Source organism: Phyllobates terribilis, unplaced genomic scaffold (assembly GCF_046119375.1).
Source record: "Phyllobates terribilis strain yellow unplaced genomic scaffold, ASM4611937v1 Scaffold_7__3_contigs__length_470593459, whole genome shotgun sequence".
NCBI lineage: Eukaryota > Metazoa > Chordata > Amphibia > Anura > Dendrobatidae > Phyllobates > Phyllobates terribilis.
Genome location: NW_027362767.1, coordinates 114,262,938 through 114,288,827, shown reverse-complemented (window position 1 = coordinate 114,288,827; position 25,890 = coordinate 114,262,938). Strand labels below are relative to the sequence as shown.

Sequence of the window (25,890 nt, the reverse complement as noted above, 5' to 3'; positions counted from 1 at the left end):
TAACTGACAATAGGCCAGGATTCTGCGGTGCATGGGAAAGGGAACTGGGGAAGTCCTTCTCTGACTCACAATGGGACAAATGTTTCTTCCTAACACATAAAACCTCAATAGTGTCCAAAGCTCAGGAAACCTCCTTCAAAATTATCTCTAGATATTACCGGGTACCAGCAGTCCTTCATAGATGGTATACAGTGGTCTCAGATAGATGTTGGAGATGTGGGGAGGGGGAAGGGACAATGTCACACATATGGAGGGCATGCCCTATAATAAATGCATTTTGGGCAAAGCTGGTTCCCATGATTGAGAAAATAACTGGTTTGACTATCCCTAATATGCCAGAAGCCCTCCTTTTATCAATGTTACCAATAAGTAAACGTAGTTATAAAAGGTCATCAATAGGCTACCTAATACATGCGGCTAAGAGTGTCATTCCACGACACTGGAAAAGCAGAGACCCACCCACTGTGGAGGAATGGTTTGCGGAGATCTCCCTCCTTAATAGGATGGAGCATCTGATTGCCATCTCACCGGCTGATGGTGATAGATACTGTGTGATTTGGAGGGATTGGATTGATTTGCAAAACTCTGACGCCTACCATCTAGCCCCCAACTAAAGTTATCCGTGATGTCGGCACAACAATGATCATAATCACACTCTATTGATTGGTGGTCTGCCGTGGTCCGCTCCCTCTCTCTCTATCTTTCATATGGAAAAATACATGCTTGATCTGGATATTGATGGAAAACCCTCCCTGTACCCCCCAATGTACTGTCGTTATGCATAGATTTATAGTTATACTACCCCTTTTACTATGTATATTGTATTTTCTTGTACTTTTTCAACACAAAAATAAAAAAAAACTTGAATTTGAAAAAAAAAATTGTAATTAGATCTACAGGCGGTGGCTACTCCGCTGACTAGCAGACACTGAAGCTTTGGAGCAGACCTCTGATTCCCAGGCTATAGTATAAGTAAACAGCTCTTCAGACTCATCCATCTGTGTTACCCCAAGCCACAGTGTATGTAGTTTCTTACGGTTAAAAGGGGGGGGGGGAGAGACCCGACCCACCTGGAATTGACGATGGCAACGTCATGTAAAACACAGCAAGGGGACTCCAAAAAGAGTCTCCATTTTCCCAAAATTGTGGCACAGACACCACTTAAGTGGCATAAATTGTCCCAGAGTTCCTTAAAATGGTTGGTGAGGTGATTTTCCAAAATCCTCAAGCTTTTAGTCTCCCCAGAATGACACAGGTGGGGCAGATGGTGGTTGTCCCGGCCCGCTAGGCCGCATTGTAGCACAGTGAGCTTCGCACTGCAACTTATGCTTCATATCCATGTGACGGTTCATGCATGAAGTACTCAAACTATGGATTTTTTGGCCTCTACTTAGCTTTTGGTGACAAATGATTAAGATAACACGAGTTGGGTCATCCTTATCGATCTGAAAAAATGCACAGGCTATGCAAGGTTTAGAGCCCATGCGACTCTGCTACTAGCAATACTATCAAATGATTGGCTGGGTTAGATGCAGAGCGTCTGGGTTTGGTTGGGGGTTCCCACAGTCTGCCTAGGCTAGATGCAGTTAAAAATTATTATTAGATACACAGGCGGTGCAGCTTGCTTCGCAGTTGGGCTAATACGCCAAAAGTATTGGTAGACTCTATACTAAATAAGGAAGGATTCACTGACTGTGGTGGCCCCTCCGTGGGCCATGGCGATTGGTGGAGATTTGGTGGATGATTATAGGAGAAAGCTCCTTAATAGAGAAAGTTGGTGGATTTATACTTTAAATACACGTGTACCAGCGGGTTTAAACATCAGACATGATTTGATGTATCATTATGAGTGATCATTTATAGATTATTATTATACAGTACAGACCAAAAGTTTGGACACACCTTTTCATTTAAAGATTTTTCTGTATTTTCATAACTATGAAAATTGTACATTCACACTGAAGGCATCAAAACTATGAATTAACACATGTGGAATTATATACTTAACAAAAAACTGTGAAACAACTGAAAATATGTCTTATATTCTAGGTTCTTCAAAGTAGCCACCTCTTGCTTTGATGACTGCTTTGCACACTCTTGGCATTCTCTTGATGAGCTTCAAGAGGTAGTCACCGGAAATGGTCTTCCAACAATCTTGAAGGAGTTCCCAGAGATGCTTAGCACTTGTTGGCCTTTTTGCCATCACTCTGCGGTCCAGCTCACCCCAAACCATCTCGATTGGGTTCAAGTCTGGTGACTGTGGAGGCCAGGTCATCTGGCGTAGTACCCCATCACTCTCCTTCTTGGTCAAAAAGCCCTTACACAGCCTGGAGGTGTGTTTGGGGTCATTGTCCTGTTGAAAAATAAATGATCATCCAACTAAACGCAAACCGGATGGAATAGCATGCCGCTGCAAGATGCTGTGGTAGCCATGCTGGTTCAGCATGCCTTCAATTTTGAATAAATCCCCAACAGTGTCACCAGCAAAGCTCCCCCACACCATCACACCTCCTCCTCCTTGCTTCACGGTGGGAGCCAGGCATGTAGAGTCCATCCGTTCACCTTTTCTGCGTCGCACAAAGACACAGTGGTTGGAAACCAAGATCTCAAATTTGGACTCATCAGACCAAAGCACAGATTTCCACTGGTCTAATGTCCATTCCTTGTGTTCTTTAGTCAAAACAAGTCTCTTCTGCTTGTTGCCTGTCCTTAGCAGTGGTTTCCTAGCAGCTATTTTACAGTGAAGGCCTGCTGCACAAAGTCTCCTCTTAACAGTTGTTGAAGAGATGTGTCTGCTGCTAGAATTCTGTGTGGCATTGACCTGGTCTCTAATCTGAGCTGCTGTTAACCTGCGATTTCTGAGGCTGGTGACTCGGATAAACTTATCCCCAGAAGCAGAGGTGACTCTTGGTCTTCCTTTCCTGGGGCGGTCCTCATGTGAGTCAGTTTCCTTGCAGCTCTTGATGGTTTTTGCAACTGCACTTGGGGACACTTTCAAAGTTTTCCCAATTTTTCGCACTGACTGACCTTCATTTCTTAAAGTAATGATGGCCACTCGTTTTTCTTTACTTAGCTGCTTTTTTCTTGCCATAATACAAATTCTAACAGTCTATTCAGTAGGACTATCAGCTGTGTATCCACCAGATTTCTGCACAACACAACTGATGGTCCCAACCCCATTTATAAGGCAAGAAATTCCACTTATTAAACCTGACAGGGCACACCTGTGAAGTGAAAACCATTTCCGGTGACTGCCTCTTGAAGCTCATTAAGAGAATGCCAAGAGTGTGCAAAGCAGTCATCAAAGCAAAAGGTGGCTACTTTGAAGTACCTAGAATATAAGACATATTTTCAGTTGTTTCACACTTTTTTGTTAAGTATATAATTCCACATGTGTTAATTCATAGTTTTGATGCCTTCAGTGTGAATGTACAATTTTCATAGTCCTGAAAATACAGAAAAATCTTTAAATGAGAAGGTGTGTCCAAACTTTTGGTCTGTACTGTATATATGTTCCTTTTTTCTTCTTTTCTTTTGGATTATTTACATTTATATGCATTGTTTCTATGCTATACGATTTTAACATGGTATGTGTGTTTAAATTTAAGATTAACTCAGCCTTGAACAGGTGCATAGCAGGACATGACATATAAATACCACTTCCTTGCTGTTTTTTTGCTATGCAATGATTAAGAACCTTTAGTTCGAAACGCATTTGCTGTTCTTCTCCAAGGTGGACTTTTAAAATATTTTTTGTATTACCCAATAAAAAGTGGATTTTAGAAAATTTGTTCAGCTGGATCTTCCTGGTTCCTCATGTTCATCTGGTAGCACTCCTGGCTCCGTGCTGTTGATCTTCTAGGTGGGTGAGCTGATTTTTTCCTTTCTTTTTCTGCCATGTGGCGATTGGTCATCCACTTTCGCTGCCCTTTACTCAACGAGTTCACAAACATCTCCCGTCGGTTTGGAGTCCCATTATGCCCAACCAAAAACATAGGCCCCACAACTAAAAAAAATCGTTCTTAGGCATCGAAATCGACACCACAGCAAGGTTGTTCCGCCTCCCATGGGAAAAAATACCAAAACATTACACCTGATCTAGGTTTTTTGCACAGTATGGAAAGTAACACTACAGCAGATGCAAGTATTACTAGGTCTCCTCGTGTTTGCGAGCCGGGTGATGCCAGTCGGAAGGGTTTTTTCTCTTCATTTATCGCCCGCAACAAAAGGGGCATCTAAACCGAGTCATACAATCAGAATCAGCAGGCAGCTACGGGCGGACTTAGAGGTGTGGAAAACCTTCTTATAATCATTCAACGGTCACACGTTATTTATGTCAGCAGAGCAGTCCAACATTCAACTAAGATTATTCACCGGGGCAGCAGAATCAGGCGGATATGCAGCGATACTAAATAACCAATGGTGCACAAGCTTATGGCCTCCGTATTGGGCAGAACAAGTGCTGACAAAAAAAGACAGTCCTGGAACTGTTTCCAATAGTGGTAGCAATAGAAATATGGGGCGCGCGCCTTGCTAACAAAAATATACTCTTCATAACAAAAAACACCAGCCTAGCGCACTTCATTAATAATATGGCATCATCGTCTCTCCCAGTGCTAGGCCTACTTCGCCGGCTAGCATTCCTGTGCCTAAAACACAATGTATGGGTCCGTGCTAGGCACGATGCTGAGGGGTCTAACGCTTTATCACAATTCAATTGGCAGATTTTCACAGAGCTCCTCCCCAACGCCCACCCATCGGGCAACAGTTGCCCAGCCTCCCTATGGGATCTATTGGAGAATAGTTGATGCCATTAATCAGAGCGTCAGTTGCCCCATCGATGTGGCAAGCATACGGTAAGGCATGGGAACAGTGGACATGACTAGTAGCAGGCAGACGGGTTGACCAATGTGAACAAGCCAGATTACAAGTCACCATAGAATTTCTCCACCAGCTAATGATGAGGGGCATATCACGGGCGTCAGCGCAGCGGTGGCTGACAGGAGTAGCATTTCACTTCCAACTACTGAATTGGGGGCATGTGACAAAGAGATTCATCATCAGACAATCCATAAAAGGGTGGAAAAGGGGTCAGCCAAGTCAGGAGTGTAGACGTTCCGTCCCGTGTTACTAAAACTGATTTCTCACATCATATCCCTAACACCATTAACATGATACTCACAATTCGAAGCAACACTACTGTCTACTGTATTTGCGATCGCCTTCTTCGGGGCTCTATGCATAAGCGAATTAGTCCCTCAATCCAAAATTACCACCAGTGGAGGCTTATTACACCAGGACGTAGTCATAGCCAATAAAGCAATACGTCTACGCATACGCAAATCGAAAACGGTTCCAGCGGGCAGGGGCACTTGGATACTTCTACAACCGACAAACGGTACGCTGAGTCGGGTAACAATAGTAAAAACATATATAACCATCAGATCACTAAGTAATTTCTTCCTATCACACATTGATGGAACGCCATTATCAAGATACCAGTTCCAAGCTATATTTAATAAATGCATAACATCGGCAGGAAACCACCCCAAAGATTATGGGACACACTCATTCCGCATAGGTGCGGCCATGGAAGCAGCAAGAGCAGGACTGTCACAAACGGAAGTTCAGAGGATAGGGAGATGGCAATCCATGTGTTTGGCGAGATACATAACACCGGACTTGTTATCCTAACGTGGTTAGTTTAATTTACCTAGTGACGCTAAGCCAACAGTGTGGGTGATAGGCCACTCGTATATATATTGTGCAGAAAAAAGGGCGAAAGTCTGCCCAGGCGGGAGAAAATTTGAGTTTCATAACACATATTTGAATTGGAGAGGTATTAGAGGCCTGCAATGGCCACAGGTACTAATGGAGGTAATCAAGGTAGGGAGAGAGGCAAGAGGTCCGGTCATCTTAGTTATACAGGCCGGGGGAAACAACCTAGGTCATCACAAGAGCGCTTAACTAATGGCAATAATGAAACTAGACACTGAGTGCTTCAGAGAATTTTTCACAAAAATAGTCAGAGATTGTGCCGAGCGCGGTATGGCAAGGTGCCCGAGACATCACGGCCATCGAACGGACAAGGCGGCTAATAAATATTTGGATGCCAAAATTTATAAGAGACAGAGGCGGACAACTGGAGGGAGATAAAGCAGGCCTCATACGGCCCGACTGTGTTCACTTAATGGATATTGGACTGGACATATTCCTGTCAGGACTCCAGGACGGAGTGGAACAAGAGTTAAGAGTGATGGATGGGGGTCAGAGTCCTGCATACGAGTACGCAGGATCCTTCGTGGCCTGGAAATAGAAAGGACATGTTGGAGAGTTACACTTGTTGGCCAACTTGCCGTTGTGGAGACTGGAGACACAGGGCATGCTGCAAAAAGCTGAATTATTTTAGAAATAAAATGCCTTTCTAATGTAATGAGTATAAACAGTTAATAAAGCTGTGACCGATCCTCACCCATCCAGTTGTAAGAGTTACATGATTGTATTGTCAATGAAAGAGGGGCGGTAGGGAGCTGAGCGTCTGGGTTTGGTTGGGGGTCACCACAGTCTGCCTAGGCTAGATGCAGTTAAAAATCATTATTAGATACACAGGCGGTGCAGCTTGCTTCGCAGCTGGGTTACTCCGCTGACTAGCAGACACTGAAGCTTTGGAGCAGACCTCTGAGTAAACAGCTCTTCAGACTCAACCATCTGTGTTACCCCAAGCCATAGTGTATGTAGTTTCTTACGGTTAAAAGGGGGGGAGGGGAGACCCAACCCACCTGTAATTGACGATGCCAACGTCACGTAAAACACAGCAAGGGGACTCCAAAAAGAGTCTCCATTTTTTCCAAAAATTTGTGGCACAGACACCACTTAAGTGGCATCAATTGCCCCAGAGTTGCTTAAAACGGTTGGTGAGGTGATTTTAACAAATCCTCAAGCTTTTACTCTCCCCAGGATGACACAGGGGTAGAAAAGTCCTTGCGGATCCATGATTTGTTCATCTTTTTGAATGTGAGTCTATCTACATTGTCAGTGGACAGCCGCGTGCGCTTGTCTGTCAGCACACCACCAGCAGCGCTGAACACATGTTCAGAGAGAACAAACATTATTAGTAATTTGAAAGCTGGTGGAGCTTAGTATAGATGGCCTAATAGAATGAGCACCACACACTGCTACAGGCCCAAAATTATTTTCCAGGCAAGATGCAGCTAAAAATTATTAGTAATTTGAAAGCTGGTGGAGCTTAGTATAGATGGCCTAATAGAATGAGTACCACACACTGCTACAGGCCCAAAATTATTTTCCAGGCAAGATGCAGCAAAAAAATATTAGTAATTTGAAAGCTGGTGGAGCTTAGTATAGGTGGCCTAATAGAATGAGCACCACACACTGCTACTATGCCCAAAATTATTTTCCAGGCAAGATGCAGCTAAAAATTATTAGTAATTTGAAAGCTGGTGGAGCTTAGTATAGATGGCCTAATAGAATGAGTACCACACACTGCTAATATGCCCAAAAGGTTTTACTTGGCTAGGTGCAGTAAAAAATTTGTATTACATACACAGGTGGTGTAGCTTGCAACACAGATAGGCTACTCAACTGACTAACACACACTGCAAGAGACCCAAAAGGATTTGCTTAGCTAGATTTAGCCAAATGCTGTGAAAAACACTTGCACAGCACTAAAACAGACCTGCCTGGCAAAAAGTGATAGGAACTGATGTACCCTAGCCCTCAAAAGGGCTGCAATTACAACTAGTCACTACTCCCAATCTATCTGTCTATTTAAGAGCACAGACCTGCCTGCTAAAAGTCATAGGAAATGCTGTAACCTAGCCCTCAAAAGGGCTGCAAATAGAACTAGTCCCTACTCCCAAGCTATCTGTCTATTTCAGATACAATTCGCTTGCAATTCACACAGTTATACTGTATAGCGCGCACACAGCAGCAGCGGTGCCGTCTAACACTAAGCTGCAGCAGTGAGAAAATGGTGGCGACGGGGAAAATGGCTGGGTCTTATAGGACAAGGACATGTGAAATACACAGCCAATGACACATGCCCTTGCTTGAGTGAAAAAAAGCACTTCGCTCCGTGTGTGCGCTGCTGATAGGCTGACAGACTGCACCTCCCCACTGTAAATGCGGGAAAGAGAAAAAAAAATGGAGATCTTCATTATTCCTGCAGAGATCCATCCCCTGCCCCTCCTCCCGCCCCCGCTGTACACTCAAACTGTGTATTAACATTGATTATCAGCATTACTGTGAAAAAAATCCAGTTACGATTTTGGTGCACTAACAGTTATCGAACATAACCTTGAACAGCCGGATTTTTTTCAAATCGTTCGGGTTCGTCGAAAGGCTCGGACACCGCCCAAAACAGCTCGAATTTGAGATTGGCGAACAGCTTGATTCGAACACCGCTCATCTCTAGTTCTAATCCCCCCCAAAAAATAAAAAATTTGGTGAGGCACAGAAGAGCATACCTCACAACTCTGCAGCCCTTACAGAGTAATTTTCCTCCTATTGAAGCCCTAGATTCTAGATACCCCTTTCATTGCCTCCTTAAAGTATGATGCCAATAAAAGTACCCCCAAACACAATATGATACCCACACAGTGAATTCCCACACAGTGAATTCCCACACAGCACCCTCCCGATGCACAGTATGATGACCCTGCTGTATCCACCCGGAAAAGTATGGTGACCCCAATACAGTATGATGCCCCAACTGTGACCCCAACACAGCAATCCAAATAATATCATGGCCCCCAGAGAATGACAGACCCCAAACAAACCTCCACACTGTATAATGGCCCCTACTAGCTCTCCAAACAGTTTAATGCCCCCCACAAAGCCCTCCAACAGTATAATAGCTCCCACATAGCCATTCAAACAGTATAATAGCTGCCATATAACCCTCCAAACAGTATAATGGACCTCACATAGCTCTCCAAATAGTATAATGGCCCCCACATAGCCCTGCAACAAAATAATGGCCCCCGTATAGCCCTCCAAACAGTAATGCCACCCCCCACATAGCCTTGCAAACAGTAATACCCCCTACCCTCCACATAGCCCTCCAAACCGTAGAATGCCCCCCTCCCCTACATAGCCTTCCAAACAGTATAATGAGCCCCACATAGCCTTACATGTAATATATTGGCCCCACATAGTCTTCCATATAATATACTGGGTCTCACATAGCCCTCCATAAAATATCATGGTCCCCATATTGCCCTCCATATAATATAATGGCCTCCTTAAGTACTTGACTAAAAATTAAATTAAATCCTCACCTCTCCCCATTCCCCGCTGCTCCGGTCTCCTCAGCGTGTCTTCTGCAGCTCTGCACTGCTCGGCACAGCGGGCACGTTATAGTGACGTCATCGTGCCTGCTGCGCTGAGACATCAGATGCATCATTGTTTTCAACTGTATCGGTATCCTGGATGAAAGTGTGATGCTGGGAAAGGAACGCGATGGGAGATGGTACTGGCTCTGGGCCCCCTGCGGACCCCATAGCTGTCATGTGGCCTGCCGCCATTGGCGGTACACCACTGGACACACATCATAATTATTGAATTCATGTTTTCAACTCAGTCCTCCTTTCACAAGGTTACAATCAAAAATATTTCCTGACATATTTTTAGATGCTGTGTATACTAGCAATAGAGATCAATAGGGTAGGTTTGAACTAGAGGTCATGTGAAATGTCCCATGCTCGCTGTATTGCCTCGTCGTCTACGGCGCATCCTGCCCCAGCACCACCTCCCATATCTGATGCCTTCCGGTCTCCGGTCCATGAAGCGCAAGCAAGAAGCGTCGCATATATCCCCGGATTGGCTGGGTTTGGGTAAATCAGGAACTGACATTCCCCCGGTTTACCACGCCCCCTGAGGAAGTACAGCATACGAAACGTGCGTTGGGGTAAAGGGACATCAAACATTACATGTGCTCCTGCGGTACAGCCCTTGGCTGCGGTAGATATCTCCACATTATGGTCTTTTGGTGACTACTTTGTGTATGTTATACAGCTTATTATGTGTTGAAAATGATATTTCAGCCACTGATATGTCTAAATATATGTATTTTGGTGGAGCTCTCATGAAGGAGCCGTGTACTATTTAACACTTGTATGTAATTGTAATACTGTCAGTCCAAAACACACTATATGGAGATTGTTTCCCTATGTATATGGAACCTGATTGGTGTTTATGAATTCTGATGTCCCTCACGGTGTGAGGTTCTGTTTTTAGTATTTGTTGTTTGTAGTCTTCTAATCTGCCATTAGTTTAATAAAGGCCTTTTTATATAAATTATGCTGTGGTTGGTTGGTTTATGGGGGCTTCTGACCCCTAGTTCAAACCTATTGATCTCTACCACTTCCACAATGGCCTACAATGAAGCACTCAGCATTGCAGTCAGCCTTTACTTAAACGGGTTTTCCCATAAACAACATTAATCTTAATCAACATTTTAATCAATAGATCTTTGAATAATAATAAGTTCCACAATTGGATTGGACACGGGATCACAGCTGATTCTTTTTGTGAGGTAAAACAATTCACTGCCTGTTGTAAGCAATGTTTTACCTCACAGGAAGAATCAGCTGTGATCCCGGGCTGTCCTGTCTGTATACTCTTTGATTTTTTTGTTTTACCATCAAGCAAAAAGTGAAATAATATGGGATCATAAAGTTGCAGATCTTCTCCCACAAAAAGTAACCCTCCACTCAGCTCCATCAGTGGAAAAATAAAAAAAGCTATGCCTCTCAAGACTACGGTGATGCAAAATATATATTTTTTCTATAAAATTGTTTTTAGTGTGAAAAAGCAGCAAAATGTAACAAAATGATATAAACGTGGTGTCTCTGTAATCATAATGACCCAAAGAACAAAGCTGACATCAGTTTTTCCACAAGGTGAACAGTGTAAAAAACAAAACAAAAAACAATTGTCACTTCTACCGTATGGTGAATGGCGTAAAAAAATAAAAATATAAGCAAGTCTTGAACTGCTGTGCTTTGTTCATTCTGCCTCCCAAAGATCACAATAAGGCGCAGATCGGTACTTAAGCAGCGATGCCAATTATGTTCTTTTTTTATCGTTTTATCAGAAAAAAAGAAACTTGCACAAGAAAAAAAAAAATTTGATAATCTACTTGGATTTTTAGCGGACGTGAAGAGGAAATCCTCAGCGTGCTTATATAATATACTGGAATACTTTGTATTGCATTATGTTCTTTCTGTTACTTTAAATCCAGCAGGCAGTGCAATGGCACACACTGTTTTTGGAGCATTCATATAAGGAATTTTTTATCCTCCTTTTTTACTTCAGAGGGTTTGAAAACGCCTGGTGGAAGAAAAAAAGTGCATATCACTTCTTTAAGTATGAAAGAAACCTCGCTGAGCTGGGCTCTGTGCCATCAAAAGGCAGAAAACAAATGCTTCAGGTAAAATACTCTTCAAAGATTTTTTGCAAAAAAAAACTCCTTCATAAACCTCTAAAAAAAATATAAATAAGGAGAGTTTCCTGAAGCAGTTTTGCTTGAAAGACTCACGGTTTTGGAAAACCTACAAAATGTGTTTCCACATATCCTTAGGCAACCACATATAAAGTTTCTAAGTTTTAAGGGGTTGTCCACTACTAGGATAACCCCTTCTTGATCTAAATGTTTGGCACCAATAAAGTAAAAAGCCTATACTCACCTCCAGTGCTGGCGCCGTTCCAGGAGTGTCGTCACTCGTGGTCCCGGGGCTCTCATGCGGTTGTTATCACACGTGAGCCCGGCACCCAATCAGAGCTGGCGTCGCCTTCGTATGGTTAAGTAATTAATAGGCAGTGACAGCTGCGGCTGACCGTTATACGCTGTAATAAGATCGCCCTTAAGCCTTCACTGTTTCAAACTGAATAACACCAAGTTTTTTAGGCTCAACAGGTGAGATGGACGCTCAAAGCAGCAGGTCCGGGTGGGCACAAGGACCCCAGTGTGTGGGTGCGGCAAGCAGGAAGGCATGTGGGAAGCAACGACTTAGGACATACAAGAATCTTGGGAGTAGTAGGACAGATGCAATGGAACCCAGCAGCGATGGAAGCAAGGTAAAGCACAGAAGCTCAAGTACACCAAACAAAAGTCTTGAGACTCAATCCCAAGACACAGGTGTGTGTATCAATGGGCCTTAAATAGATCTATGGAGATGATGTTACTGATCCACACCGGGCAACTTACAAAACCTGACGTGGAGCTCAACAGAAGGCAGCGAACCCGGGAGAAGGGAGCAAAGCCCGGGATGGCTGAGACAGATGTTTAACACAAGTACTGTCTTGGTACTGCAGTCTACCCATTCCATTAATAACCTACATCATTATCTTAAGAATACACTGGGCTAGGCTTCAAAGGAGGACTAAGATGGAAGCCATGGTGACCTTCAGAAAGTCCCCGGCTGCTGTGTCAACCCATCAGCATGCAGAGCTCACATCATTGTCATTGAAATGCTGCTGTCAATGATTAACAGCAGCAATCAGAGCTGAGCTTTCCATTTGTCAGTCCTCTCCATGTCTCGCCCAAGTTTCCTGTGTTGGGTCAAACTAAGCTGCAGGCTCCATTATTAGTTGTGCTCTTAGGTCAATTCTGATGGAAGCCCACAGCCACCATCTGCCAGATATAGTGCAGGCTTAGGCAGGGGCGTATCTAGGGGTGGAAGGCGGGGCATGTCGCAAGGGGGCGCAGTCGGGCCGCCAAATGCAGCGGTCCGAGGTGTCCCCCTCTCCCCCGGCGGCTGCATTTTGCCTCCCCCGGACCGGGATTCGTCCGTTCTCTGAGCGGTCATCAAACTGACAGCCCGCTCAGAGAAGCTGCGGCGTGCCGGCTCCCAGTGATTGTACTTGCGTCTTGCAGACACAGGTACAATTGAAGCTCTGACCTTCGGCTTAGAGCGACGTCAGCAGTGTGATCAGGTCATGTGATCCCGCTGCTGCTGTCACTCGCCGGCGCCCACAGGAGGGAAGAGCAACGGTGGTAAGTGCTCCTGTGGGGCTGAAGACACCGAAGATTCAGACCGGGGGGCGCATATTTATTAATTGTGCAGGAGGGTATTTATTGTGCAGTGGGCATAGTTATTAATTGTGCAGGGGGTATTTATTGTGCAGGGGGGCTTAGTTATTAATTGTGCAGGGGGGTATTTATTGTGCAGGGGCTATTTACTAATTGTGCTTGGGGCTATTAATTGTGTAGGGGGGCATATTTATTAATTGTGCAGGGGGGCATATTTATTAATTGTGCAGGAGGGCTATTAATTGTACAGGGGGCTATTTATTAATTGTGCAGGAAGCCTATTAATTGTGCAGGGGGCTATTTATTAATTGTGCTTGGGGCTATTAATTGTGCAGGTGGCTATTAATTGTGCAGGGGGCATATTTATTAATTGTACAGGGGGGGCATATTTATTTATTGTGCAGGGGCCATATTTATTCCGTGTGGAGGGGAGATTTAATCTGTGGGGAGCAAGTGGGGAGTGGGTGCAGACACATTATTGGTAGCGAGGGGTAATATGTGTGCGGACACAGTATGGGAAGCGAGGGTGATGGGATGTGTGCGGACACAGTATGGGAAGCGAGGGTGATGGGATGTCTTTTTTTTTTTCTTTTGTCTTGCAAAAATAGAAATGTCCTTAGGTTCCTTTTTTTTTTTTTTTTACTCACTGGCTGCCAGGTTTTAAGTTACATCAGCTGGAAATAGAATGAATGGGATCTATACTATTAGCTCAAAGTTCAAAGGCCGCAGCTGTCACACGTCATGCTGGAAAGCTACTTTAATTTGCACGAACACTTCATGCACAGAAAATATTAGCAACACAAAATAATTAATAAGTATTACATATATATTATAGTCCAACTAGATATATTGTTATTATTTTAAAATGTTATACACATAAAATCATGCAATTTTTCCACTTCCTGTGTGAATAAAGAAATAAATCCATTTTAGAGTTGTTTGATCAAATCCTGCTTTGGAATGAAACCTCTAAGGAAATATAAGAAAATAAAATTAAATATCAAATTCATACAGAAACAGAATTATTTAAATATCTTATACATATATTGGTTGGTTCTAATGTAATTCAAAATATTGCTACTTAAATTTATATGTGAAATTCTAATTTATTAATTAATATATATATATATATATATTTTTTTTTTTATAAATATATATATATATATACAATTATACACAATCTCTACTTAGACAAGTGTGTATATATATATATATATATATATAGAAACTATGTAGCTACAATTTTACAGTATAAGATTATAAATAAATATTGAGACATTGTAACACTTCTATGCTATATTACAATTACAGTTTTTTTCTTAGCCACTCCCTAAACCAAATCTTCTGTCTCTCTCAAATATCGCCAGGAACGCCCTATTTAGGAAAGACATTTTACTATCCTTCAAAACCTCAGAGAACTGCCTGTCCTTCTGTCCACATTCCATGACGTCACTGTGAGCTGGTCGTCTCACCTGACTCTGTCCATCAGTTTCAGCCATTTTCCTTTTTAGAGAATCACAGTTCTGACTGAGAATTAACTCATTCTGTGAAGAGATGGACCTTTGCACTGGCTGATATGGCTTATAACAGATATGAAATCTCCTGCGTATTTGATAGAGTTCACTATGGGGGTGACTCAGTCTAGGAGAGTTTGATATTGGCTTTTGGTAAGATTTTACCTTCTCTGGTTTTATAAATTTAACTTGATTTATTTTCTTTTCACGATTCTCATGTTTTCTAACAGAATCCAGCAACTGCGCACATTTGAATAGGGATTCTTTTTGTGACGCTATAACTCTAGATACTGGATCTAGGAATTTGAATTTTTGTACAAAAGTTGTTATCATTTGTTGTACTTTTCCATTTTTGATGAGAGCTTTGTACAACCGTTCAAATATGGACATGAATGTATATGTACATTCCTTCCTACCAATCCTTAGTTTCTGCAGATCTTCTATGTTGGGAAAATCCTTTGTGACACAATAAATCAAATATCTTAATCTGTCCGAATCATTTTCCCATCCATTAGGAGAGTCATTTTCACAGGGCATTAAATGTAAACGTCTGGACAATGTGACAGGAATCCATATTTTAAATAATTGATTCCTCTCCTCATTGGATAAATCAAACTTATCAGAGAAGCTCTCAAATGTCTCTGAATTTCTACAGGCATGGATTTTGACATCATATTTTGGCATGATTTTGTATAATTTCAGCAAATTTTTCCTCATTTTAATTTGTAGTTGAGCCTGGGTAATTCCTGAATTCTCTGATATTTTTAGTGGCTCTTGTACGTCCGCTCCTCCTACGTCACTCACGTCTCCTCCCACATCACCTAGTATGTCAGTTTCTCGTATGTCAGTCATGTCTCCTCCCATGTCAGGTTTCTGTATGTCCGTCTCTTGGTCAGACCCAAGGTCACCTTCAGTTACAGACACGTGTCTTACTTCTTGCTCAATTTCCACATTACAGTCAGAATCATTGTCACCATCTGACACTTCTTCTACACTATTTTCCTGCTTAGAAATCTCAAGTACAAAATTATGAAATACCTGTACAAGATGTAGAATATTCCGCAATTTGTGTTTCTCTCTATTTACCAATTTAGAAGTTAACTGTAAATTCTGCAATTCACATTCTTTGTATAAACTGAGCCACAAAACATATATGTCATCTCCTACATTAACTTTGAGATTAATATTACTTTGTTTAGCAAAAGAAGAAATTATATCCATATTTTGCTTACCTTAAGATTCCTTAGCTTCTCTTTATCAGCACGTCCTGTCTTCAGTTCGTCTGATTCTTTTCCTGTGTGATTCTGTTCCTTGTTAGTACCTCTGCTTCCTGTCAGTCCTCAGTCTGTAGATTCTTTCTGCTTCTCGTGACAAACTAGTGAATTTACTGACACGTGAACAACAGCTGTTCAGCTCGTCAGGACTTCCCCCCCTTGTTCACGGAAGAAATTCACTTACTTAATTTAAAAAACGAAAAAACAGGACTGGCTGGCTCACCATTGTAAAATAATACTCTTTCTGTATTATTTTTTCTACTGAGGACTTCTCAAAGTATCAATATCACGATATTCTTATAAAAAATGTATCTATTTATTCTTGGATTGTCCATTAAAAAGAATCAGATTGCAGCAGGTACATACAATAATTAGTTATAAAGTAATCGTCCATTTGTCTATAATTAGCTTAATTGTTGAGATTCACCCATCTTTCCTTGGATCCTGGCTGGTAAATCATGTCTTTGTCCAGCACGTGTCCAGGCCTACATGTCATCTGTTTCTCAGCATGAAGATTCTTCTTCTGTGTCTTGTGGGGTGGGCAGAGCAAGAGAGTCCCCTCTTTCTGTACCATGGGCTTTTATAGCCAGTCGTATGGCACACCTGTTCTACATATGGTAGTGAACCAAAAATACACACACAAATAGCGCATGTCAACTAGACACGATGGCTGATGCAATCCTTGTGCAGTGTATAAAACTCAAAATTTGAGAATAAAATGAATATCCATTATTAATTATTTAACAGTAGTATAACTCCCCACAGGAGGAGTGTAGCCCCAGGGCAGTGTAAGTGGATGATGGAGGGGATGATTCCGACCGCAATAGCCAGGAAATGGAGGCCTCTTGAACAGTTCAGGGTCTTTATTAGAACAGGTAAAACGACCCATAAACAGTCCCAGCTAGGAGGGGGGACCTGGATGTCTGCGAACAAGTGGGAAGCCCTTCTGGTCAGGGTGAGGATGTAGGCCTACCGTACTCTCTGCGCTCTTTCTGGCTATTTCCCTCCTCGTGGTGTAATAGCCCACGTTTCTGAGCTCGCCGTGTCTTCTCGCCAGTATGGTTGGCGACTTGGGTCCCTTTCTACTCTTGGCCTGGTGCGGCTTCACTGGTCCCTTCTGCTGTGGCGGAACCTCAGGGCTTCTTAGGCCAAAGGACATACAGTCCCCTGCGGACTGGTTATTTGCTGTAGGACTTGGAATCCCAACAGCCTCGGACACCAAAGTCCGGTAGATTAGTTTCTCTCTCTGCCAGGACAGGCTCACTTTGCCTTCCATCCCTGGCTCGTGGCTCTCCTACTACCACACGGCCTCTTAGGCTACAACATGACTTTCTGTCCCTGCTCTAGGACGCCTCTTTCCTCAGAGACAGGTCGTCCAGTTCTCTCTAACCCGCCCCCAGTTCCAGCTTTTATAGGGGCAGCCTGCTCCCCCTACTGGCCTGGGACAGGAGGTGCTGCATGCTAATGGTCCCTAACCAGGGAACCTCCCACTTGCTCTCAGATACAGCTTTATTATATATTTGTGGCATCCAGGCCTGGGGTGACACAATGGGATGTGTGCGGACTCAGTATGGGAAGCGAGGGTGATGGGTTGTGTGCGGACACAGTATGGGGAGTTGGGGGTGATGGGTTGTATGCGGACACAGTATGGAAAGCGAGGTTGATGAGATGTGTGCGGACACAGTATGGGAAGCGAGGGTGATGGGATGTGTGCGGACACAGTATGGAAAGCGAGGGTGATGGGATGTATGCGGACACAGTATGGGAAGCGAGGGTGATGGGATGTGTGCGGACACAGTATGGGAAGCGAGGGTGATGGGATGTGTGCGGACACAGTATGGGAAGCGAGGGTGATGGGATGTGTGCGGACACAGTATGGGAAGCGAGGGTGATGGGATGTGTGCAGACACAGTATGGGAAGCAAGGGTGATGGGATGTGTGCGGACACAGTATGGGAAGCGAGGGTGATGGGATGTGTGCAGACACAGTATGGAAAGCAAGGGAGATGGGATGTGTGCGGACACAGTATGGGAAGCGAGGGTGATGGGATGTGTGCGGACATAGTATGGGGAGTTGGGGGGGATGTGTGAGGTGGAAATATTAGGAGGTAGGGGGAAACGTCTAAGAAGACTATTGAGGGGAATAGTGTGAGGACACAGTATGGGGGAAGAAAAGTGTGAGTGGGCACATAATAGAGACTGAGTAGTGGTTGGGCAATAGCATGGGGGGACAGTGTAAGATCACAGCCAGGAGGGAACAGTATGCTAAGGAGGGTGAGTGTGATGAGGGGGCACAGTATAGAGACTGAGCCCTATAGGGAGGACACAGTGTGCGGACAGTGTGAATAGGAGGCCCAGTATGGAAAGGAAAGGGCGGTGTGGAGAGCATATACCATAAGAGGGACAGTGTGGGGGTGAAATTTTGTGCAGGGAATATAGGGAGGGGCAGTTATTTATTCAGGGGCTCAGCATAGGGCGGAAATTTTTTATTCTGGAGCATTTTAATGACACTGCTATCTTTAAGGGCATCGTGCTGGGATGTGCTGCAGAAGACTGGAGAAGATGGAAGTCTACAGAGACGGCTGTGGATGAGAACACTCATCATGGCGTCTGGACAAGAGGAAGAAAAGAAAGAGAACGACTCCAGAGACAACGTCATCTATAAGGTACCTGGATGTAAATGGTTTTTATGATGCTGCCATTTTTTTTTATTATTTATGTTAGTAGCATTAAAGATGTTGTCCACATTTATGATGAGTCTGCAGTCATTCCATGTGACTGCAGACTTCTGAATTCTCACAGTACGCACTGCACGCTGTCAGGATTCTCTCATGCCGGCGATTTGTATACATGCAGTCACGTGCTGACTAAACATGCGTGGCCTCACTCAATGAAAATGAATTGAGCGAGGCCGGGCACGTCTAGTCGGAATGTGGCCAGAAGTATACAAATCGCATGCTTGTGGTGACATGACTGTCCACTCTTGCCACAGCTAGGGAGAATCCTAAATGTGTGCAGTGCGTGCGCTGTGAGAATTCAGAGGCCTGCAGTCACATAGAGTGACTGCAGACTTTCATCTCAGACCTGGACAAGCCCATTAATTATAAAATGAAGCCCTGTAGCCAATCCTGACAGCGTGTAATATACTCACTGTCGGGATTCAGCTCTGCTTGCAGGCTCCATCAGTAATCACACGACCACTTCAATCATATGAGATTTTCATACTTACGGTCATGTGACAACGAGCTTCTCTTCCTGCTTCTCTCAGAGAGGATTAGGAAGAGCAGCTCGTTGGCACTAAGGCCACGGCCCCACTATCAGTATTTGGTCAGTATTTGGTCAGTATTTTATCTCAGGAGTGGGAGACAAAACCAGGTGAGGAACAATCAGAGAAAAGGTATAATAGAAACAAGTCACCAATTCTGCATTATCACCCACTCCTGGTTTTGTCTCCCACTCCTGAGAAAAAATACTGATAGTGGGGCGGTGGCCTTAGTGTGCAAATCGCACATGTGCTGGGGAAGGAGCGGGGAGGGACCCCAAACTGAATTCTTCCCCGGGTGCTAGAAGACCTAAATACACCTCTGGGCTTAGGTCCTGACCCCACTCCTTACATGCAGACCCCATAATGACCAAAGTTGGGAAGAGGTTAAGAAACATGTTAAGGTTCTGCTCACACCTCCTATTTGTTATACTAGCAGCGTATATACTGGGAAAGGTTATAACATACTCGCTAAACATGCCCTTAGGATTTCATTAGCGCAGCAGACATGGAATTGCTAAGTAGACTACGCTTTTCCATTCAACAGTACATGGTTAAAAAAAAATCATGTAAAGATATAGGTATTTATATGCTGGGACCCTATGTATGATGGATGCAACCGTATAGTATCTTCCCATTGAAACCCATTCAAATTATATGTGTAATGTATGGGTTTATGTATTATTTATAATGTATAGTTAACTTCATAGCTAATTTCCATCATTCCATATCCTTTGCATAAATATACAGTAAATATATATCATTTAGAATGAAGTTTTAACTACACCTTTCTGTATTTTTATATTGTATTTATCATGTTTTAGTCCCACAAGGCGATTTAAGCCTTTGATGTGTCTTTTTTTCCCCATCACTGTGAATTTGCATATTTGAACATGGTTTATACCAATGCCACTATGACATAAACTGAAAAAAATACATGGTAGTTATCAGCTATGCCTGGACATACCTCTGGAGGACCACTGAAAGAGTACGAATAAAGGATGGGCTGCATCATTATAAGGGGCTGGGTAAGATCTTGACACATGAAGTGATGTCTATAGTAGGTACTCTCATCTGGACTGTTGTTAAACACCTGCAGAAAAGGCGATCTTCTCAAATGGAACATGAACTAAAAGGTAAAGAAAAAAAACTCCGTTTAGAAGACAAATTTTGACCATTTTTATTGATTAAATTATTCAAAACTATCGACTAACAGTCCCCACCCTCCCAAATCAATATGCATATGATGAATTTTTACATTATTACAATTATAATAGACACTATCCCAAATGACAATGACATTTCTATGCATGCAAAAATTACATATTGTCGTAGAGAAAAATTGTAAAACCAAAAAGACATTTTCAGAGAGTGGACATATCACCCTCACATTGAACACATGGGATTAATTATAACTGGGGAAGTGAGACAGAGGGATGACACTTCAACCTCCATTGAAGTAGGATCTCCTGCAATGAACAGGTAATTACAGCAGGGGGATTTGCTGACAGCCAGCCACCAAGTCTAGCATTCGTATACTCAGAGTTGGAGAAGCACAATTCCAGAGGCAGGGGCTTCCTCTGTTCAAAAGGAATTATCTCAGACACTTTGGAGCCAGAGGTCAGTGATGAATATTGAGGTTTGTATTGATTCGATAATTATAAGGGATATATTTTCAATGTCATGGCGAAGTGACAAACATAACGCATTAACTCACAGCACTGTAAGGCTGGCATTACACCTCCAACTTAATATCGGGCAGATGGATGATGCTATCCAGTGGTGTAACTAAAGTCCGATTGGCCCCGATGCAAAATTTGGACACCCCCCCCACACACACACACAACCACCCCCCTCCCGCCCCCGCATGTTGGTCAGATGTATGGGCCTTATAGTGTTCTAAATCCTATAAGGACATACGAGTTGCCTCCCTCCCCCCCCTCAATTATTTAGTAAGGTCCCCCGTCCTAGTATATATAATGTCCTCCATCCTGGTACTGTATATACAGTTTATTGTGAAAATATTCACCCCCTTGGCTTTTTACCTATTTTGTTACATTCCAACCTGTGTTTAAATATTTGTTTAATCTGATTTGTGTGTGATGCATGAGCACTAAATAGTCTAAGTTGATGAAGTGAAATGAGAAAAATATAGGCATAAATAACTAAAAATTGGCATGTGCATATCTATTCACCCCTTTTGCAATGAAGCCCCCTAAAAATTTCTGGTACAAGCACATGCTTAGTGGAAGAGAGACCACCTGTGTGCAATCTAAGTGTCACATGGTCTGTCAGTATATACACATCTTTCCTGAAAGACCACAGAGGCTGCAACACTATTAAGCAAGACACACCACTAACCCACCTGCGACGTATATACCCCCAGCCCCTCCTGCCAGGTATATGCCCCCAGCCCTTCCTGCCAGGTATATACCCCCAGCCCTTCCTGCCAGGTATATACCCCCAGCCCCTCCTGCCAGGTATATGCCCCCAGCCCCTCCTGCCAGGCATATGCCCCCAGCCCTTCCTGCAACGTGCCCCCAGTGTCTCCTTTGATGTACAGTTGGTTGCAAAAGTATTCAATCCCCCTTCTTGGCTTTTTACCTATTTTGTTACACTACAAACTGTGTTTAAATATTTTAGTAATTCGGCTTGTGTGTGATGCATCAGCACTAAATAATCAAAAGTGAGAAAAATATAGGCATAAATAAGTAAAAATTGGCATGTACATATGTATTCACCCCTTTTCCAATGTAGCCCCGAAAAATTTCTGGTGCAAGCAATTATCTTCATAAGTCACATGCTTAGTGAAAGGAAGTCCACCTGTGTGCAATCTAAGTGTCACATGTCTGTAAGTATATACACATTTTTTTAAAGGCCACAGAGGCTGCAACAGCATTAGGCAAGAGGCACCACTATCCAAACACCATGAAGACCAAGGAGATCTCCAAACAAGTTAGAAAAAAAGTTGTTGACAAGTACAAGTCAGGGGTGGGTTATTAAAAAAAAATATGCCAATCTCTGATGATCCGCCAGAGCACCATCAAATCCATTATCATCAAATGGAAAGAACATGGTACCACAAGAAACCTGCCAAGAGAGGGCCACCCACCAAAACTCTCAGCCTGTCAAGGAAGGCATTAATGAGAGAAGCAGCACAGAGACCAAAGGTAACCCTGAAGGAGCTTCAGAGTTCCCAAGTAGAGACTGGAGTATCTGGCCATACACTCCATAGAGGTGGCCTTCATGGAAGAGTGAGCAGAAAAAAGCCTTTACTTACACACAAAAACTGTAAAGCTCGTTTTTAGTTTACCAAAAGACATGTGGGAGACTCCCAAAATGTTCGCAAGAAGGTGCTGTGGTCAGATGAGACCAAAATTGAACTATTTGGCCACCAAGGTAAACGCTATGTCTGGCAACAAACAAACACAGCTCATCACTAGTGTTGAGCCACCCCCGTAGTGTTCGAGTTCGGTTCGGTTCGTCGAACACCCGTGTGTTCGCCGAACTGTTCGTCGAACTGTTCGTCGAACACCTTCGAACACCGTTAAAACCAATGGCAGGCAAACAAAAACACATAGAAACACATAGAAAACACCTTCAAAGGTGTCCAAAAGCTGACAAACTGCTCAGAAGACATAACTAACACATGGAAAAGTGACCAGTACATATAGTCATGCGAAAATAAAAGAGGTGGAGGAGTAAAAGGAGGGGGAGACACAGATATAGGCATGTCATGCCCTTCTAAAATCCAAAAAGTGAGAAGCCGACACGGCCAGTCCGCTCCTGCCCGTGCCACCTCCGTGTCACCGGGTTTGTGCCAGAGCCGCGGTGAACCCTGATGGCCAGCCCCCCTCTCCCAATACTGGTGCCTGTCCGCTGGTGGGTCGAGCGAGCCCCCCTGTGGTGGAGGCAGCTCTAAGCTTTTTAATTTAAATTGTCTCTCTAATTTGAATGAATACACTTTAAATCCATTTACAAGGATCTATTGGAGGGCAAGTCTCATGCCAGCAGCCGCGTAATTCCAGCTCCAGTAGCGTCCACTAAAGCTGCTGCAGTTAAAAAGCTTTTATAAGGATCGAGCTTGGCTGTCCACCGCAAGGCATCCTACTGCCAGTCCCAGCCCCTATGCCTTGGGGTGCCTCCTGATGCTCTTCACTGAGTATCCCGTGGTCCCGAAGCATTTCCTTTGAAAAAATGAAGTGTCCAAACTACAGGTGGTGTAGCTTGCTTAACAGCCGGGATAATCCGCTGACTAGCAGACACTGCTACTAGGCACAAAGTATTTCCTGGGCTAGATGCAGTTAAAAATTTGTAATTAGATACTCTCGTTGGATGCTGAGAAAGCATTCCATAGAGTCTCCTGGCACGCCATATATGATTCTCTTAAAAAGCTTGGGGTAGGGGTCTAGGGGACCCTTTTATAGCCAAAATCACGGCCCTGTATCGCAATACGTCACCTAGGCTGAAGATAAATGGAACTGTAGCACCCTGAGGGCTCGGTTGCTACAGAGGTATTGCACCTCACCCAGAGGTGTGATATCTCACTCTCAGGTAAGGATGTAGTGTGGATCAGGACCCGACACCTGCATGCATTACACCACATTGCCGTGGGGCAGGGCGACCAATATGCCCCTGAGATGGGCACGACAGTCCCTGTCCCTGGCTGGAGTGGGGGGAGGGAACACTGAGGAAGGGGAACCCTGTAGTGCAGGAGCAGGGAGGAAGCAGTTCCTGGGTGCATTGAGAAGGGAGTATAAAAGGTGGGCACCATCTTAGTTCAGTGCAGAGAAGTCTGAGCAGAAGTGGCAGGGAGCAGGGGCTCTGCATTAGCTCTGCTCCGGAGGCGGGCCTAGTAACAGAGGCCCAGGCCTGGAAGAGGGAGAAGGAAGGAAGAGGAGCGGAGAAGGCTCCAGGAACGAGGAACGAAGGGATCTCAGGGGTGCGGACGGGCGAGTCGCCACCGCACGCCAGAATCCACCTGCGTGGAGGGGTCAGGCCAAAGGGGGAGACCGGTCCCCGAAACTAGTGGAGGCAGGAAACGACCCTCAGCTAGAAACAGGAGGCTGTGACATTTTATGTGGCGCAGCCCCTCGCTACACCCGCTAGGAAGGCACCACATAGGGTCAGGGAAACTGGCGCCAAGTTTACCAAGAGGAGGCCCGAGGCAGCCGGACAGAAGGGTTGGTAAGAAAGGCCAGACAAAGGACACACAAAGGGGGTCCTGTGAAGCACTCCAAAGTTATCTGGGAGTTGTCTGAGCCCCTCACCTGGTGAGCACAGTACGACGTGGGCAGCCGTTACCTGCAGACGTGGTCTGGATAATAAGAACTGTGAGTAAAGGCCCTGGACTGCATCACTGACTCCGTGTCATTACTGCTGCTGCCCTGCACCATCACCCCCATCCTCCGCATACACTGCCCTGAGGCTATACTCCTCCCGTGGGGAGTTATGCTACGCTCTGCTGCACCCACAACACCAGCCTCAGCGGTCTGCCCTGGAGCGGCGGTTCACTCTGACCGCAATCCACGGGTGGCGTAGTCGGACATTTAAACATCAAAACCACATAAATAGTTCCGCCACTGGTTTGACCGCCCTGAGCCACGGAACCGGGTTGCCGCCATGGAGACTACAACCACCAGCATCCACCAAAAAGGGTCCGGCTCCGGGTGTCCCAAGGCCCAGGGGGCGCGTCAGAACATTTTCATCACCTTTCACAATCACCAATGGGACAAGGCAGGGATGTTCTCTGTCCCCTCTCTTATACATCCTAGTGACGGAGCACCTGCTCTCATCAATTCGCCATAACCCCAATATTAGGTGGATTGAGGTGGGAGGCACCGAGTACAAGTGCTCTCTATTTGCTGATGATGTCCTAGTATATATCACTCAATCACATATATCCATCCATGCTGTTATGGCTGAAATAGATCACTTTGTTACATGGTCAAATTTTAAAATCAATGCAGCGAAGTCTGAGGCCCTCGATGTCTCCCTCCCCAAATCCATATAGGATTCCATCCAGTCCAACTTTCCCTTTGCCTGGCCCTCACAGGGTATCAAATACTTAGGAATTCCTATTCATAGAGACCTCTCCCATCTATGTTATCTTAATTTTGGGCCCTTTATTGAACAACTCCATACAGACCACGGTTGGCAAGTTAGAACTGTAAGATTCACTACGTGAACCACTGGTGTTTTGTGGAAAAGCACATGTACACTGTGTTCCAAATTATTATGCAAAAAGTGTTTAGGAATGATAAGGGAAGAATTTGTTTGTCAGTTAAACTCATTGATGGTGATGTGTGTCAGGGCTCTTTATATCACTGTAAGCAATTGCAGACACCTGTGCTAATTAGTTTGGCAGGTGTGTCCAATGAAAGGCAAGACTACTTAAGAAGGCTGTCTCACATTATTAAGCAGCCTACATTTTCTGCCAAAATGGGAAAGAAAAAGGATGTGTCGGCTGCTGAGAAGCAACAAATTGTGGAGTGTTTAGGTCAAGGCATGACTACAATCAACATTGTGCGATGATCAGGATGAAGTGTCTTGGCAATCAAGAAGTATGTAGCTGATTCACAGTACACACGTGTGCGTGCTGATAAGGGCAAATTGAGGACTCTTTCCTACAGGCAATTACGTCAGGTTGAAAGAGCAGCGGCAAAAAAGCCTTGTCATAGCAGCAGACAAGTTTTTGAAGCTGCTTGTGCCTCCAACGTCCCCCGAACAACAAGATGCAGGGTGCTTCAGAGGTTTGCAGCTGTGCATACGCCATCCTGTCGACCTC

The 25,890-nt window shown here is 44.2% G+C and overlaps 1 pseudogene; it reads right to left on the bottom strand.

Annotated features, from left to right (window-relative positions):
• LOC141155384 (protein transport protein Sec23A-like) overlaps window positions 1-20,465 on the bottom strand; it is a 38,746-nt pseudogene extending 18,281 nt beyond the window's left edge.
• Window positions 20,466-25,890: the final 5,425 nt, after the last annotated feature.